This window comes from Anas acuta, chromosome 3, assembly GCF_963932015.1.
Source record: "Anas acuta chromosome 3, bAnaAcu1.1, whole genome shotgun sequence".
Taxonomy (NCBI): domain Eukaryota; kingdom Metazoa; phylum Chordata; class Aves; order Anseriformes; family Anatidae; genus Anas; species Anas acuta.
This window is the reverse complement of record NC_088981.1, coordinates 56551716-56570253: the sequence shown is the minus strand read 5'-3', so window position 1 is coordinate 56570253 and position 18538 is coordinate 56551716. Positions and strand designations below refer to the sequence as shown.

At 35.6% G+C, this 18538-nt stretch overlaps 1 long non-coding RNA gene across 1 annotated transcript; it reads right to left on the bottom strand.

The window, feature by feature from the left end:
- Positions 1-12910: 12910 nt before the first annotated feature.
- On the bottom strand, positions 12911-17402 carry LOC137853008 (uncharacterized). Its single transcript, XR_011094153.1, has 2 exons — positions 17014-17402; positions 12911-13943 (listed from the first exon to the last, which is right to left on the bottom strand). It is a non-coding gene; the product is annotated as an uncharacterized lncRNA (long non-coding RNA).
- Between the last annotated feature and the right edge of the window lie 1136 nt (positions 17403-18538).

Below are 18538 nucleotides of genomic sequence, written 5' to 3'. Positions count from 1 at the left end.
TCCTTTTGATCCTGCAATTGTAAACACATGAAAAACAAACAAACAAACAAAACCCCTCAATGGTTTTACTCAGATAAACCTCAAAAGAAAATGTTTGACTCACTTCTTCCTTTATTCAAAACCATTTTTGAATAGCCCAACTCTAATGCTAAAACAGAAAAATATTGTTTGTAATAGACAAAAAACACTCATTAACAATATGCATGCCATCTGCCTTTATATTCGTGTCCTTCTCTCCTGAATACTATAATATTATTTCAATATAAAACACACAAAAAATGTTAAGTTTTGTAATGGTACTTATTAAATATTCAGTACAGAAAATAAACATGGAACATGCAATCATGGGTGAAAGTGCTTCCCGGTGCTCTTAATTCTAACATAAACAGGACCACATATGTATTGCACATTACCCATCTCTTACTGGCTTCCTTATCCAAAGAAAACATTGCAGTTAATCTATTTTACTGAAATTGTACCACATTAGAAATAGTCTGGGCTTGTTCCTCTTACATTTTTTTTTTTTTTTTTAAGGGAGTAATGTTGATATCTATGTTACTAACTTTACTCTTTTGTCATTTGTGAATCCATAGAAGAACACAAGCCAAACTATAACATAGCAACATCTAGGGTTCTTATAGATGTATATTTGGCCAGCCACTCGATTCTTTTTAGAAAATTGAGATATTTTATAAAAATTAAATATAAATAATTTCTTCCCTAGGTCAGAATTTCTGTGACACTTCAGAGGCAATAAAAGGTGGGAAAGGGGAAGGGGGGAGGGGGTGGTACACATTATAAAGCTGTCCCAAACAACGGCTACTTCCCAGGCCCTACTTTCCAGGACATGGCTGAACATCACTAGCTGATGGGAAGTAGAGAGTAATTTATTTTCTCTCTTTCCGTGCTTCCATACAGCCTTTGCTTGTTTGTTTGTTTTTCCCTCTTCCTTTTCCCTTTAATTAAATTATCTCAAACCTTTTCTCAACTCTTGAGGGTTTTTTTGGTTTTTTTTTTTTTGGTTGTTTGTTTGTTTTATTCTTTCCAGCATACTTTCTTCTCTTCCTCTTCTAAGGAGAAAGAGAAGTTGTGGTAGAGTTTAGCTGCCCAGAAAGGTAAAACCCCCACAAAAGGTTACCATTACTTTAATCTTTTCTATTATTTTTTTCCATGTAGATATTTTTTGTTTCTATCCGGGGAAGAACATAGATAGTGGGGGATAAAAAGAGAAGAAGGTAAAGTGATATAAGGGAATGGGGGTGAGTGTAGATCACCAATTCACTAACACTGCTGATTTTACTGTACTCGTTTTTGTGTGCATTGTGGTAGAAACATTGTGTTAACTGAGTATTAATGTCAACTAGAATATGAAAAAAAACATTTTGGTCACATTAACCAACCTCTAGTTCGTCAACTGGAACCTCTCTGGTTAGCCAGGACTGCTGCTAAATTATTGAAAATATAAGAAATACAGAAATATCCTTTCCATTTACATATCACAGAACTTGCTTGATCCTGTTATGCTGAGAAATAAAAATACAGTCTGTCTAGCTTACTTTATAATCTCTAACAAGTTTAAAGAATGATATTTTAAAGGGGGAACACTGAAGTATAAGTGAATTTCTCTTTATTTGCAGGTATCAGTATTTGACTGCAAAGCTAATCAACAAGGAGCATAGTAGTTAAGAGTAAAAATATCATCAGATTTTCATTTTACTTTAAAACGATTTTATAGTTCATAAGTACACGCAAAGCAAATTACAAAACATCTAACATTATCTGGGATTGTGCTAATCTGCAAACGTATGGAACTTTTTTTTTTTTTTCATTTTTAAAAAATGGGTATAATTATCCAAACCTTGATTTTGATTTAAGCCTATGTCCCAGACCACATTTTGCTTAAGTAAAAAGGATTTTGACTAAATAATGTACCTAAATTTGAAAAAGAGGCTTGTCTTTTCTAGAATCATATATACTACAGCTTAGTAGTCATTCTGAATTATTGCTATACAAACACAAAGCAGTTTCCTTCATTCGGTTGTTGATCATAATCAACTAAATTCATAAACAAATATGATATTTTTGCATGGTAAGATGAATACCATTTTCCTTCCAACCCCTTCAATTCTGTGATTCCTTGTTTTAAGATATTACTATGACATGACTACAAAAGAATATTATTTTGGGAACACTACTGAAAATAAAATTTCAGAAATCCAATGACATTTCTTTTAATAGCCCGAGTGGTTTATAATTTGGCAGAGAGATGCTAAAATGGAGATAAATTCTTTATTGCTTTGTCCATAACAGATTAAGTTGCTTCCTGATCATAATTATGAATCTATTTTCTTGTAGCTTTCAGAAGTTTCTATCTACTCAGATCCATAAATTATTTGTATTGTCTTACACCATCAGTTATAGAATGCAGCGTTATGTTTCAGTCAGCTTCTTGAAAACTTCTTTATCTGTTTGACCTTATCTTGTTCTTATATATATATTTTTTTTTTTTCCATTTTAAAGCTTAAAAGCAAAGTGATTATACTATTTTTTGTTTGTTTGTTTGTTTTCTGTCAAAATGTATGTTTATTCAATGCGTGAGAAGAGCTTCCTTGTGCTGAGTGATTTTATCTCCAGATATTGTGACAGCAACATCAGTTATTTTGGACAAAGACACACACTAACTTGTCACTTGTCTTAATTCTGGTATCCCTCGGGAGTATTTTGGATCATATTGACATTTATTTCAGGAGCTCATTCTGATCATCTTTAACAGGGTCATATGTAACTCAGTTACTCAGCCATCTCAGTCTTACTTCAATTGGATTCACTTGCAGTTGAAGTTATCTGTTTGGTTAAATGTTTTGCGTCCCCCCCCCCCCCCTTTATTTTTTTTAATACTTTGCCTTCTTTGTTCTCTTGTATCATACTGAATTTGTATACATTTTCTGACAAAACTGAGCTGTTTTCTACTCTCCTATATTTTCCCCTAATTATACCGTTATACTAAACAAATACGTAATGTACAAATAATGGATGGAAACCAGCTACATAAACCCCCTGTGCTGAAAGACAGTACAGTTAAGGTCTTCATTATATATGGTAATTGTATTCTAACATTCAAAATAAATGTGAGACACTGAAAGAATATTATTTAACACTGAATAACTGCAATGTCCATTTCTTTCTGCATGGTCATTTGAGAACAGATAGTATTGCTTGTGCATTTCACTTTTTTTCAGCATTGGTCTGTTGGGACTGTTGCATGAAAACAAATGAATAAGCGAATGAGTGAATTGTAAAACCACATGATGATGTTCAAAGTTTGTTCAAAAAACATGACAGTGAGAAAAAGTATACCAGTTGCTTTATCATTATGCCATTAACAAGAAAATCCTGCAATTGGAAAAGGTTTGGAAAAAATCTTTCTCGACAGTGTTCCCGGGGAACTCCTTGCAAAGGAAACATGATCAGAGGAATTAATATGTTATATGGTTCAGAAAGGAATACTTGCCTGTTCCAGACCTGTTGCATTTTTTCCTTTTCAATTTCTCACCCTAAGTCTCTATTTATAATGTTTCTGATATCTGCCATAATGTTTATATTTTGCTGAGTCAGCTAGTGTGTGTCTATTCCCTAGGAGTCCTCAGCAATTAAAAAACAGGATGCACATCAAAAATGAAAGGAAAGAAGTGCTATCTACAGCTGGAGGTAGATACATGTTGTAGATACATGTAGGTGTTGTAAATATTATCTGTTGCATTAGGTGAAAAGCAGATTAGGTGAAAAACTGACATACAGAATCCTCTCCAGAAGTTCAGCTTCATTGTTCTGGAACAAGTTTATTTTTGCCAAACTATTTATGAAGTAGGAACAATCTCACATTTGTCATCAAAGCTAGGTATTAACTCTTTACTCTGTAAGCTCAACCAAGAATTAAATGGTTTGTAACAATACCAGTCTTCCAGAAGAAGTATATCAGAAAAAAAAGTATAAAAATCAGATATAATAATGATTTCAGATATTGCTTACAAAGTAATAACCTCCCATAAAACTTCCAATGGAGAAGCTGAATATTTGCAGCAAGTCTCTTCAGCTAAACAGATTTTTAGATTACATGTTTTTTTACCTTATCCGGTCAGTTGCATTCTTGATTACCTAAAGAATATTTTCAATGCATTCACTTGAAGAAGTGCTAGAGCATTTTCAAGAGCTGAAGCCACATGTTCCATTTCCACAGCATTCTGTTTTATGGAACAGAAACTATACAAAGCTATATCAGACTATAAAACAGCACCTTGACTGAAGGGAGTGCAAAGATTTGTCAAATAAATGTATTTACTGTTACTTTCCTCTTGTTCTTTCTTTTGATCTTTTTTTTTTACCTCACAAGTTATCAGCTTTTGAAAATATCAAAAGCCTTATACCATATCATCTTCTGATATATATGGCCCTGTATATTATGATTATATAAGGCCATGTAGTACATTGCAGCACATTAAATGTACTACAAACTGCAAACTGACTTTGAAAATATAACTTTATCTACTTCATTCACTCTGTATACCAATGTATTTAGAAGTTGTAAGTTACAGGAACACATTTTTTAAAAAAATATTTATAAATAACAGTCCAGAACCATTTCTTAGCTGCAATCTAAACCAGCAGCAAAAGTGGCAACTAAATTCTTCAACAAATAAGAAAAAGAATTTTGATCAATATTGGTAAAAATTAGTCTAGGTGTATTAAGAATTGCCACTTTTGAACTTCTCTGCTATTAACTTTAAGCAAGAAAACAAAACTCATTATAAAACTTCTGAAATGCAGGTCTTGAACCTAGGATCCAAAATATAGACCTTAGTACCTAGTTATACACAAACAGAAAGAATTGAGAAATGGTAAATGCAAAATAGATGGTACACTTTGTGATTCTTCTCAGAAGAATCCACCCTAGCCTTTTTATAGTACGTGTGATATTACCACGAGACTAATGAAGACTAGAAGCTGAGATTAGTCTAAGACTAGTCTTAGAGATAGCAGATCTCAGAAGAGTCTAAATAGATGATGAGAAGAACTTATGACAAAACATTATGTGCTTATACCAATTAATTTATGTATCATTGTCTCACCATCTATGAGAAGTTTTCCTGAAATTTTGGTTGAAGGAGTTACGAAGTGTTGAAATAAGGTTAAAGAGCTTGCTTTAGCATCAATTATGTTTTAAGTTTTTAATTTCTACTTTAATGTTTTAAATTTATATTTTTAATTTATAAAATAAATTAGCAAGTACATAAAATGTTAAGATTAAAGAAAAATAAAAGCTACTTCTGTTGAAATTCTCAAACTAAAATGTTTCATTTTATGCTACAAAATATTCTTCCTCCAGAAGGAGACCTGTTGATTAACACTTTAAAAATTGTAACTTCTTCTTCCTGTCTAGCTAGGGAAATTTTCTTGAAAGTATACTATATCATTATTATCCTAAAATGAGCTGTAACTATCTACACAGCTCCATTTTTTTGCATGAACATACACTTAAACTCCTATGGTGATTTTACCCAGCTGGGCAGCTGAGCTCCACCATAACCACTCTGACTCCCACTCCTCAAAGGGAAAGGGGGAGGAAATACAACAGAAAGTGCTCAAGGATTGAGATAAGGACAGGGAGGTCACTCAACAATTATCGTCATGGGCAAAGCAGACTCAACATAGGAAGATTAATGAAATGTATTACCTATTACTAACATGCTAGAGCAGTGAGAAACATAACCAACATGGGTCCCCCACAAGCGGCAGCTCCCTCCAGATCACCTGCTCCTGCGTGGGCTCCTCTCCACAGGCTGCAGCTGTGGCCCGGGGCCTGCCCCTGCAGGGGCTTTCTATGGGCCGCAGCCTCCTCCAGGCCACATCCACCTGCTCCACCGGGGACTCCTCCACCAGCTGCAGCACGGAGATCTGCCTGCTCCACCAGGGGCCACTCCACAAGCTGCAGGGAAATTGCTTCTGCGTGCCTGGAGCTCCTACTGCCCTCCTGCTGCACTGACCTGGGGGGCTGCAGGCCTGGTTCTCACTTCTCACTCTCCAGATGTTCTTGGGCAGCAGGTATTTTTGTTTGTTTGTTTGTTTGTTTTTTTCTTCCTTTCTTAAACATGCTTTCACAGATGCACAAACAGCATCACTTATTAGCTCGGCTCTGGGCATTGGTGATTCCCTTTTGGAGGTGGCTGGAACTGGCCTTTATCTAATATGGTGCAGCTCTTGGATTCTTCTCACAAAGGCTACACCTGAAGCCCCCTGCTACCAAAACCTTGCCACATAAGCCTACTACAACGAGAAAACCTTTAGATTAGGAAAGCTAAAAACATTAGCCAATTAAAAAATATTTACTTGCTTCTTACTTGCTTATTTGGGCCCAACACCCTTGGTTTTATACAAATGTTACAAAACAAATAGCTTTGGTTCATTTGGTTCAGAATAATTTGGTGAGAAATATACTATTGTGTGCTGCTTTTGTGGTCAATTTGAAAGTCTCCTTCTTAATTTGTTTCAACCAGTTGCTGAAATCTTAATCTGTTGCCTCAGTCTGTTTGTATCCTGATTTCGGAGTGCAATATTGATTGCAAATAAATTTTTCAACTAAGAACAACATAAATATTGACAAGGATTTGGTAGCTTTTTATTATTATTATTTATTTATATAGGACATTGAGCAGATGTTGCTTATTGAGAAAAAAAAAAAAAACAAAAAAAAAACAAAAAACAAAACATTACTGTGCTGAATTATGAAGACATTAGAAACAACAATTTTCAGGCAGCAAAAAGAAAAAAAAAAAAAAGGAAGTTTGCTTAGGTATTTCCTTGAGCTTCACAGTAAATTAACTTTTAAGGTACTTCTTGAAGCAATGACAGTTGTCACTTGTAAATGAGTAAGACTCCTGTCTTCACAAGGAGCCAAATGGAGGAGTCAAAGGGCAACAGGTAAATGATCCATTAGGATAGGTTTTGTCTTAAGACGTTTTTTTATTTTTATTTTTTACAGTGGGATAAATCATAAATCAATCATTGGAATAACGTTCTTAGGGACTTGGTACAATTCCCATCACAGGAGACTTCCAAGATGCTGCGGTACAGGGTGATTGGTCATGTCATCTAGGTTCCCTTTTCCCATGGAAGGTTGGACCTGATGACCTTTTGTGCTCCTCTTCAACCTGGGCTGTTTTATGATTCTATGATGCTATGATTGAATCTATGACTCTGTGATTCTATGATTAAGTATTCATATTTCTCTGCATTAGAGTACAAAATGTAGTTGGTTAATTTGAAATTTATGGGTGTATAGTCTCGCAACAATCTCCATGAATTTGTAGTGTCGCATGTCTGTCAGAGCATACTCCTCAGTGTAATCTTGTATATGTTATTGCCACATAGAGAGGTTTGCAGTTTAATTTAAAAACTCTAATACCTGCATATTCAGGGAATGACAGAATTTGTGGCTACAACAGATAACCTGTTAGATTAAGGTCTGAAATCTAAAAGGCATATGCAGTTCATTATACACAGAACAGCTGAGAAATGATAGCCATCACTGAGAACAAACACAATAATGCCTTGAAGCTAAGTTAGAAAGATAACAGTGCTGTTAATAATTAATTCTCTCTGTTGTGTCTGGCATCCTTCCTAAAAATCCAATAGGATATTGCTATATCCCCAAGCTTGTACAAATCCACCAGGGGTGCACTATGGCTGGCATGTTGTTACCCAACAGTACAAAATTAAATCAAGAAGTGCTGTCAGAAACACCCTGCCTCATCTCATAGAAAGTAATCAAATGTGGGAGATAGGAGAGTGTTGAAAACCTCAGACTAATGTTGGAGAAATCTGACTATTGCAGTAAGCCTGCTAGCAGATGTTAAATCATTCTAGATAGCAACACAGTCATGCCTGCCCCTTGAATTTTCATCGTTTTTGTTTTGATTTTTTTTTTTAAATTAAATTTAGCCTAAGTCTTTTTCAAATGAAGGGTCAGCCTTTAAGAGTCCTGCGAAGCCAATCATATATACAAAAGCAGATAATTTATATCTATTTACATCACCTATTTTCTTTCATCTATTCTACACAAATTTTAGTGAAGTATCATTGCAATAGAAATACTGTAAAACATGCATGACTCTGCCCTACTGTCCTTGACGTTAAGTTCTCCATGACCTTTAATATGTTTAGACCTACAGCATGTATTGTTGCTAAATGTAGTTACCCAGATTTTTAGAAATACATTAGAGAAGAAGTCACAAAAATAATCTCTACTAAAAAATAAAAAAATAAAAAAAAAATTATCTTGTGTCCATAGAATATTTATCACAGATCCTGGAAAATTTCTTCTTGCAGTGTATACAACTTTCAATTTTCAGTCAGGTCTGGTTAACATGTTTAATCTGTTAGAGATCTCAATACCTTGGACTCAGATAGGTAGAATTTTTTAGGTTTCTGCCTAAAATTTCATACTTGAACTGAAAAATATCAGAAATGTCAATACACTGATATTGAAAAATATCAGAAGTGTCAATTGATCTCCAAGTTTGGTTTAATTTCAAATTGGTTATGAATCCTTCTGCTTATCCCTAATCAAGCATAGTTTAGATTTAAGGAATTAGTTTTAACATTAACCAAATTCATCATTCCCCCACATTGATTGTTCTAGACATTAGTGAATCAATTCCTTATATATATATATATATTTTAATTATACAACTTCCCCTGTAATGCACTTCTGTAAAACACAGATGATTAATGACTAAATACTAATTATTTTTTCTATGCCTGTGATTAATTACCAGTGATTTCTTCTTACATCCAGGGAAATAAATTTCCACTTTCCCTTTTTTACATACAAGTTTCACTAGTTGCCTGAAAACTAGTTTTAGAAAACTATTTTTTTTTCCTGAAAAAAAACTACCCATATTGTAAAAATAAATATGAAATATTTATATGTATGTGTGTGTGTGTAATGAGTCTGGTTACTCAAACTTGAAAAAAATCACTGTACAAAACATAAATAAGTGATAGATGACTTCATAAGTTGCTCTTGTGTTATGGAATCTTCTTTACCGTAGTAGCTTCAAATGCAATCAGAAAGAATAATCTTGTACAGAACAATTTCAGGTCGAAGACTTTTCACATCTTTGTCTTTGAAGAGATACTTCTTTGTGTATTTTATTTAAACTCATAAAAATGTCCTAGTACCAGCTGTTGCATGTTTGCTTTTACTATAGTGTTTGGATAAGAGCTTCATGAAAAGTGTTTGTAATTGAAAAGTAATTAAATATAATTTAAGGAAGAAACACTGCATACTGTTCCAGCACTCTGTGTGCATGGCAAGTGCAATCAGTCCTATTCTATGCAGTACTATTAGAGCATAGATATCTAGCATATAAAACAAACAAAACAAAAAACAAAACACACTTTTTGTTATACCTGTTACGTAACTCATGGATATTTAGGAAGTTTTTCGTACTGTTTATGTAGAAGATACTTGCAACTGAGTTCATCATGTTTTATTGAACACAGCTTTTTTTTTCTGCACATATTTTTCTTTGGAAAAAAAAGCTCTTTTGTCACATTTAATTTCACAGTCTTATTTTATTCTATGGACAGGAAGGTACGTTGAAGACTTAAATATTACCTAATATAACAAAGAGAAAAAATGAAAATGCTGTGCTTATTCATGTAGATGGAAGTTGAGACTTCAGCATGCTATGCTCTAGCTGCCTTTAGTAGTTATTTTTAAATGAAGGAAATCAAGCCACTGAGCTGTGGCTTTCTTCCAAGTTGAGTAAGCACAATAATAACGTAAAAAATGTGTATACTAATTTTTTATTTTGTGTACAGAAAACTAACATTTAATGTATTTTTATTTTAGAAGTTAATATTCACCTTCAATTGCAGTGAAAATTCATGGTTCTTAGTAGCACTCAGTACCACTCAGAATCTTGCAGGATTGTCCCCTGGTTTCTAAAGTGAAAGGCCTAGTTTACAACACTTTTTCTGATACTAAAGAGAAAATAATTTGAATATGGCATTCTGGCATGAAGTTGGTAGGAGTGTGTCTTGGAACTAAGAAACACCTATTTCCTGTGGCAGTCAATTAAAAATTCTTCAGTTATTTTCTTTGTGACTTCCAGAAGACTACACATGCAGTAGTTAACAGTCATCAGTTTCCAGAGTATCACTGCTACTTTGGTCAACTTTCCAGATTTATCATTCTGCTCAATAAGTGCAGTATCATATGTGTACTTCAACTGCTAAAGGACTGGTAAAACATTCAAAGTGAAGCATTTCAGCATATACAAATGTTTACTGATTTCCTTTTTTGTTGTAGTTTTTCACTTTGGTCTTCCCTCACTACATACATTTTTGGTTGTTGCTTGTTTTATGAACGTTAATATTTTTTAATTTCACCACTGTTGTGTTAGAAAGAACAACACTGACCATTTACAACTACCACTGTAAGAAAAATATTACTCTCATTTAAGTGTTAAAGTCTCTGCCTGTGTCTCTCTTCCTTTTTTTTTTTTTTTAAATAAAGAAAGAATGTTGATCTTGGCTAACCATTCAACCAAAACCAAGCTTCAGTATCTTCCACAGCAGGAAGTTACAAAGCCTTAAGATTTTCTCTCCTTGCGTTTTCTTCATGCTCATTTTGTGTTGAATTGTCAGATATATCATAATCTATCAATAAAGCCTAAGATCAGAATGGGAAGTTCTTTCTCCACAGGACTCAATACCAGCAGAAAACTGGCCTTTGACAGTTCAGGGGTCTAAAAATTTGACAGAGCAATTCAACTTGGGAAGTACTTTGTGACTGCTGGTGTTGTGAAAAGCATTGCTTACTTTTTCTGGTCATCTCTCTAATGCTCCATACACACTAGCAATACTTACAGATGTCTGGTGTGTGAATCCTTGGAGGAGATAGAACATCTTTAACAGTGTTATCACTCTTGGGCCACACCATCTCTGTGACGGATGTTACATTATTATAAAAAACTATATATATATTTATCTTAATTTCACAATCATTTCAATTTCTTTGTGGATACCCAATGTGACCTACATACACAGCACTGGACAGGCATCAAGGGCTTGAGCTAAACTAGTTCCTACAGTAAGTTTCAGGGATTCAGACAGTCAGATCATGCCAGGGAATTTCTTCTGTAGAACTCCTCAGATGTTTCTTGGCTGTCTGTGTGCAATGACAAGAAAATTGTTAATATTTTAAGTCTTTTTTTTTAGTGGGCAGTGAGATAATGGCCAGTTTCCTTCAAGCCTTTCCCCACATCCCAATAGCATCACACCTGAACACTCCTGAGGTAAAAAACAACATCATTACCTGGTTTGTGAACTAAGGTAATTAATGTCTGGACAAAACCCAAGTGGGGAATACTCAGAAGAGTTGCTCTCTACTTAAGGAAACATCAATTAGTGTATTCACAAAAGTTCAGGAACAGGCAGTGCAATTCAGTCTCACCTTTGGACATACAGGTGCTTAGGCATTTAGGAAGATGCCAACAAAAAGGAGATGACCAAATTTCAATCATGTAACCTAAAATTAGTGCTGGGAACTTCAGGTTATCTGTTATCATAGGCAGTTTGTCTCTGCTTTCCTCAATAATTTCATAAAGAATTCAGTGGTGTAATTCCCAGGGCTTTGTTGCCATAAACACTGTATAAGAACTGGGCAACCATTGTCCCCTATGGAATTAATTTTCAGGCACAAGTCCAAGTTTCTAACTAGTGAAATCCTTAGGAAACCTTCTGCTGTGCACAAGTTTTCCTGCTATATCATGTAACACTGGCAGCTGATACCCCAACCCCTACACTTTTCATCCGGTGGTGGTGAACTATTGCTCTCCTATGATTATTATTGCTATTATAGTATTTTTATTATTAATGGCAAACAGGTGAACAAGTTTGACAGTCTCTTCTCAAAAAAAAAGTAATTTAACGAAGTAGACAAGAAGATGATAAAAAGTGATCTAAGCAAACAACACTGGCACAGAGTTTAGAAGACTCTTTTGAAGAGGCCATTGAATGGAATTCACAGAGCTAGCAGTTGGCCTAAGTGTATGACACCTAAATTATATCTAATGTTTTGGCAATGTGCAATGCAATCTTCCTGAAAAATGCCTTTCTAATCAAGGAATTAACTTGCAGAGTGAGTGTCTGAAGCCTGCAAAGAAAACAAACAAACAATGCTGTCTGCAAAAGTTTTGGCACCTAAGGTAACCCTGTGAGTGTGCCTAGCATATAAAGAGACATTTTCAAGAAGTGAATGAGAACCTTTCGAGTCTTTGTAATACTCTAGGGAGTTACATGCATTCAGACTTCTGTAAAAATATCAGGCTATTTACTTCTACTTAAAATGGGTAGAATTTGTACAACCTTCAAACTAAATACCAGTGCACTTATTTACTTTAGGAGGAAAAAGAGAGAAAAGAAATAATTAAAAACACTAAAAAGAGCATTGTTTTACAGTCTTAAAGGTTATGCGAAGTCTGAAATAAGAAAGAAAATATATACTGCTTAATGCATATCTTATATGTTACATGTTTTGATAAGTACCATTTTGACTGCTATTGAATCAGTCTGTCTTGTTAAATTCACTGGGCCATTTTTTACTTACACTTTAGCACACTTTCTTTGTTCCTCACATATATTTTCTTATTATAGCACTTTCCATGCTCATTATAAGACATAATAATGGATTTTCTGCTGTGATCTGACGTGAAAATCCAGAGCTGTCAGAAGACTGTAAAACACATGGTCAAGAAAATTATCAGTTCCTCAGTATACAGAATATGTCCAAAATAACACAGGTAGAAGTTGTCTTCTGTTTGCTGGAAGACTGCACTTCTGTCACTTTTTTTTTTTTACACAGTCAGTTTATTACAGATATTAAGAAACATTGAATGAGATCCTGAAGTTGTAAAGAAAATGAAAATGGTGGTGCACAAGCCAGATGTACTCATGGAGAACATCTTCTGAATTGCAAAGGCGATATATATGTATCCATGGTTCAAAGAGATATTGGCAACACAAAAATGGTGGTAATTCAGTAGTATGTACACAGTTCATATGAGATAATGAAGTAATTTTATGCACTTTTACTTTAGATACTACAATTCTCATCAGGTTCTAAACAAGCACTGTTTGGATCCCTGCTTCAGATTCAGGAACAATAGTAGGTAGGATGCAATCTCTGACAATGTAGCTCCAAGCAATGGGAAAGAACATCTGTAACCAAAACAAATCAATCCAAAAACCACCATCATTTGGCTTGCATTCTGTTATAAATGGCTCAGGATTCAAATTAGGATTAAATAAAAAATAGGATTTATTAAAAGAATATAAAGGAATAGAGGTAAGCAAACAGCGCTGGGTGCACCGGGAGTCTCCGCTCCACCTGGACGCACACCAGTTACATCAAGCAGCTGATTTTTATGCACCTAGACTAATACATATTCATTACTACTTCTAAAAAAATAGATTATTATAATTAGCTTCCAGGGTCCAGTTCCTCCTACTGGAGCATGCGCATCAGTCTCCTCTGGGGGTCTCTAGGGGTCTTTCATGCTGAAGGCTCGTAGTCTTCCTCTCACCTTTGTACTCACTTGGCACTATTCCAAGTTTATGGAACACTCTCTGTATACTCTCTGCAGGTCTTGTCTCCCAACTGTCCTTCAGCTTCTTTTTTCTTCCTCTTAATCTCTTGGCCCCCCTGGCCAGATACCAAGGATCCTCATAGTATCCCATAACAGTCACTAGTTGTTATCAGTTGTTCTGAAACTCCCAGACATCAAACACAAACAGCTTTCTTATTTGATGCTTCACGAGTAATTAAAACATTCTTCCCCAGCCATTCACAGACACGTCTATAGCAGTGTTAAGTTAATCTCGAAGAAGACAGGAAAAAAGACTGTAACTGTTAGAAACAGAAGTCCAGAATAACAAAAGCAAACAGGTTCATAAATTTAGGGAGTGTTTTCTGAAGACATGATAAATTGACTAGAATGAGGGGGAGACTGGGACACACTGCATCTGTGGTTCAAGAATTAAATTGCCAGTGCAGGACCCAGAAGCAGACAGGATTCAAACAGAATTGTTCTTTATGAACACGAATTGTTAACACATTCCTCACACATTCCCACTAAATTAGAAAGTTTTGCAGTGCCTGGAATGCAAATAGTTTCAGAGGTTTGCTTGGTTTGATTCCAGGTCATCAAGGTATATGCTTTTTTCTCAGAAGGTGTTTCCTTGCTTCTTGACCTTGGCAGGAAATTAGCATAGGTTGTTCATATGTCTCTTCCTCCAAAAACAATTATAAAGTGTCTTGACTACCATATTGTTTGTCATAAAAGGTTGTCCATAAGCATTTCACATTTCTGCATTTTGTTCATAGAAAGTAACATGCATAAACATAAGTGCTTCATTCACTTCTGAATCTCCTTTCTAGATTAAAAGCACAATTTTACCTTGCTTTTGTATGATATTAAATGAGAAAGTACTTATGGGAAAATTCATTTTGGTGTCATCTTTAAAAGGTCTGTGTCATTTCCAAAATCTCTTGGTTTTCTACTACATTATAGAAGTCAAAACTGCCCCAAAATAACCATGTGAGGACTAGAATAACATACTGTGCACAGCAATAGTCTTGCTATGGTGAATTTTGAAAAGAAGTGTAGGGTAGAAGTCTGGTCCTGCCTAGACTCAAGACACATTCTGATGTTTCTATGTTCTCACTTTCTATAAATGCTTTTCTATAACTTTTCTGTGATCAAACTGCTGCAAGTTACCTTAATCTATACAGTCCTTTAAGTCAACTGGGTCTTCTCTTTCCTGTGCATTTTCCATTACCAGAATCAATGCCTTCCTTTGGTATATTTGATTTCATGAATGAGTAGAATGTTATTCTGTCTCTAACATGCCCAAGACATTGCATTATTTATGACACTTTTTCTCTCCCATTGCTTTTCTTAACTCTTAATTCCCTAAGCCTATTTTAGGTCTTTTTCTTGGCAATGCATATGAGATGTTTTCTGTATAATACAGTTTTACTTTTCCTTCCTTAAAAATAAATAAAAAATAACAGTTCACTTTTTCCCGTGCTTTTTAGGCATGTGATATTATGGCAAGATACGAACTTAGATAACTGAAAATCCACCAATGCAATATTTGAACAAAGCAAATACTCTATTGGTTTGTAGCTAGTAATATAACATGTATTCTGCTTTGAATATTTGAGTTGTCTATATATACACATCAATACTTTATTTAATTCATCCTTCTTTTTTTTTGTGTAATGTTAGGCTGCATGGATATCTTTGTAACACAGTTCTGCTGTCTGACTGAATTAATACCTGTCATATTTTAAGGCCAAAATTTAACACTTATTACATTTTCAGTTCTTATTCTGTAGTGCATACTTAGAATGTCCATGCTGTGTATGATTCCTGATTTTATTTTTTTAATTAAGATTGGGAATTTATCTTGTTGATTCATAACTCCTTGAGAATGATTTCATCAAAATTTTATCTTCCACAGTGTAAATATATCCTTAACTCTAGCACTGCTGGAAAACAAAGCAGGGTTTGAAATAGAACTCTCTGGAGTCTCTATTTCTAGTCTCACTCACATACGACAAATTCCTCTGCAGCTTCTGTGAGAATCTATCTTCTGTTGTTCAATTGTATGTGTGAACCACTACTCAGATGATAGAAATATATTGGACATCTGTTTCATGAACAATGCCTTGTGCTTGACAGAAGGTAATGTTATGGACATATTCCTTCAAATAGCTTCAAAGTAAAAATGAAATATAGCATGAAATGAAGACTGTGTTTAGTTCCTTAATCTTCTGTGCCTATGCCCTTGTGGATCAATCTTGAACTTGGACAAATATGCCTGGCAAGAAAATGCTCTCACCCACTCTTGCTTGCTTCTTTTTAAGTTCCACAGGCTCTCAAGACTAAAGTGCACAGCCTAGAGTACACATAATTGGTTTCAATGAAGAACTCTACAGTTCCTATATGCCCCAGTAGGATTTTCAAGGATTTTTCTGTCAGTCATGCATTGACACTGCATAATATGCTTCAGGTATGTGAGTACTCTGCTTTGGAGAGGCTGCACCTCAAGTACTGTGTTCAGTTTTGGGCCCCTCACTACAAGAAGGATGTTGAGGTGCTCAAGAGAATCCAGAGAAGGGCAACAAAGCTAGTGAGGGGTCTCTAGAACAAGTCTTATAAGGAGCAACTGAGGGAGCTGAGATTTTTCAGCCTGGAGAATAGGAGGCTCAGTGGCCACCTTACCACACTCTGAGTACCTTACAGGAGGCTGTAGTGAGATGGGGATTGGTCTATTCCCCCACGTGCCCAGTGATAGGATGAGGGGGAAAAAAATCAGCAAAAGTTGTGCCAAGGGAGGTTTAGGTTGGATATTAAGAAAAAATTCTTTACTGAGAGGGTTGTTAGGCATTGGAATAGGCTGCCCAAGGAAGTGGTTGAATCACTATTACTGGAGGACTTCAAAAGATGTTTAGAGGTAGAGCTTAGGGATGTGGCTCAAAGGAGGACTTGTTAGTGTTTATCCAGGGGTTGGACTAGGTGATCTTGGAGGTCTCTTCCAACCTAGATGATTCTGTATTGCAGTCTCAAAGCTGATTCCACTATTTACTGACTCCAGTATTTTCTTCAGCTGCATATAAGCTACCACAAAATTTAAATTACATTAAGGTACCTTTTTCACACAGCCTGCTGTTTAATCTTAACAAATACTTGAGAACATTCCTCAAAGTCAGGTTTACTGGTATGCACTTGAGCTTCTGAGTTTTTTTTTTCTTTTTTTCCCACCCCAGGGCTAGGAAGGGAGCTCAGAATCCATGTAAGTAACTTCACTGAAAACAGACAAGGTGAAGGAAGTACTCAGACTCCCCAACACAAAACAACTGTAGAACCACAGAACACTTACCTGCCAGCTTCTGAACTTGAGTCACTGCCAAACTACTTCACAGGAAGTAGCACCACCAGGGTTTTCCTGTACTGAGAAGGCACCACTGACGTAACTAGCTCATAGAATCTCTAAAACTATTTCACAGAGATGGTAGAAAACATGAGATAAAAGCAGCCTACTGGGGAACACTGAGCCTGTTTCACCAGGACAGTAGAAAAGCACCCTAGCCTCAAACTCCCCTGGTGAGGCAATTTCTCCCATAAGTCCTCAGGCTTCCTATATAGCAAGGGTCAAATGATCCCCACCTGGCAGATTTCACTTCACAAGGGTGGAGCCAAGAGACCTTGTGGAATCCAGAGAAGGGCAACAAAGCTGGTGAGGGGACTGGAGAACAAGTCTTATAAGGAGCAGCTGAGGGAGCTGGGTTTGTTCAGCCTGGAGAAGAGGAGGCTTGGGGTGACCTTATCACACTGTATAAGTACCTTTCAGGAGACTGTAGCAAGGTGGGGATTGGTCTATTCTCCCACATGCCTAGTGACAGGATGAAGGGGAATGGGCTAAAATTGTGCTAAGGGTGGTTTAGGTTGGATATTAGGAAGAACTTCCTTACCAAAAGGGTTGTTAGACATTGGAATGGGCTGCCCAGGGAAGTGGTGGAGTCACTATCCCTGGGTGTCTTTAAAAGACATTTAGATGTAGAGTTTAGGGAGATGGTTTAGTGGAGGACTTGTTAGTCAGAGGTTGGACTAGGTGATCTTGGAGGTCTCTTCCAACTTAGGTGATTCTGTGATTCTGAGTCTGATTTGCTACATTCTTTCAAAGAAGAGTATTAATTAGCAGTCTGCAGGGGTGATGGTAGGGAGTTTTGCAGGTTGGCTTAGGAATCAGGATTCAACCTTGAAAGGTAGGGAATTACATCTGCTTGTCATTCTTTTTGCTTCTATTTAACCTGATTGTTTGTCTGTAATACATACTATAAGTACTTTGCATCACATTTCACATCCTTACTATTTTCAAAAACATTTTTCCACACATGCATGGTCACTTCTAAGGAACTGATGTAAACCTACCAAAGTCAGGAGAAAGACTTGTTCATCCTACTCTCCCTGAGAAATGAATGTGTATTCTCCCTCATCATGGTAAACAGCTAAACAGAGCATTTGAGTATTCTTAGTAATATCTATAGATGGACGGAAAAATAAAGGTAGTTAAAATGGGTTAATCATTGTATTCTCTGAGAATATTATAGACAGTCATTTTCATTAATCTTCAAGGAAAGCAGTATTTATGTATGAAAGAAGATCATAAAGAATGCATTTAAATTTAAACACACATTTTCAGATAAGCTGTAAAAATGTCCTGTGAAATGGGTAATTGCTCTACATAGCACCGATCCTGTGCAAATGTAAAAGTTAAACTGACTGTTGTTTAGAAAACAAAGAAGAAAGGATTTGGTGTGACTTAACAAAAGAAAACAATGTGAAAAAGAAATTTGAAAATCATGTAACTCTTCCTAACTTTTCTGAAAAAAAAAAAAAAAAAA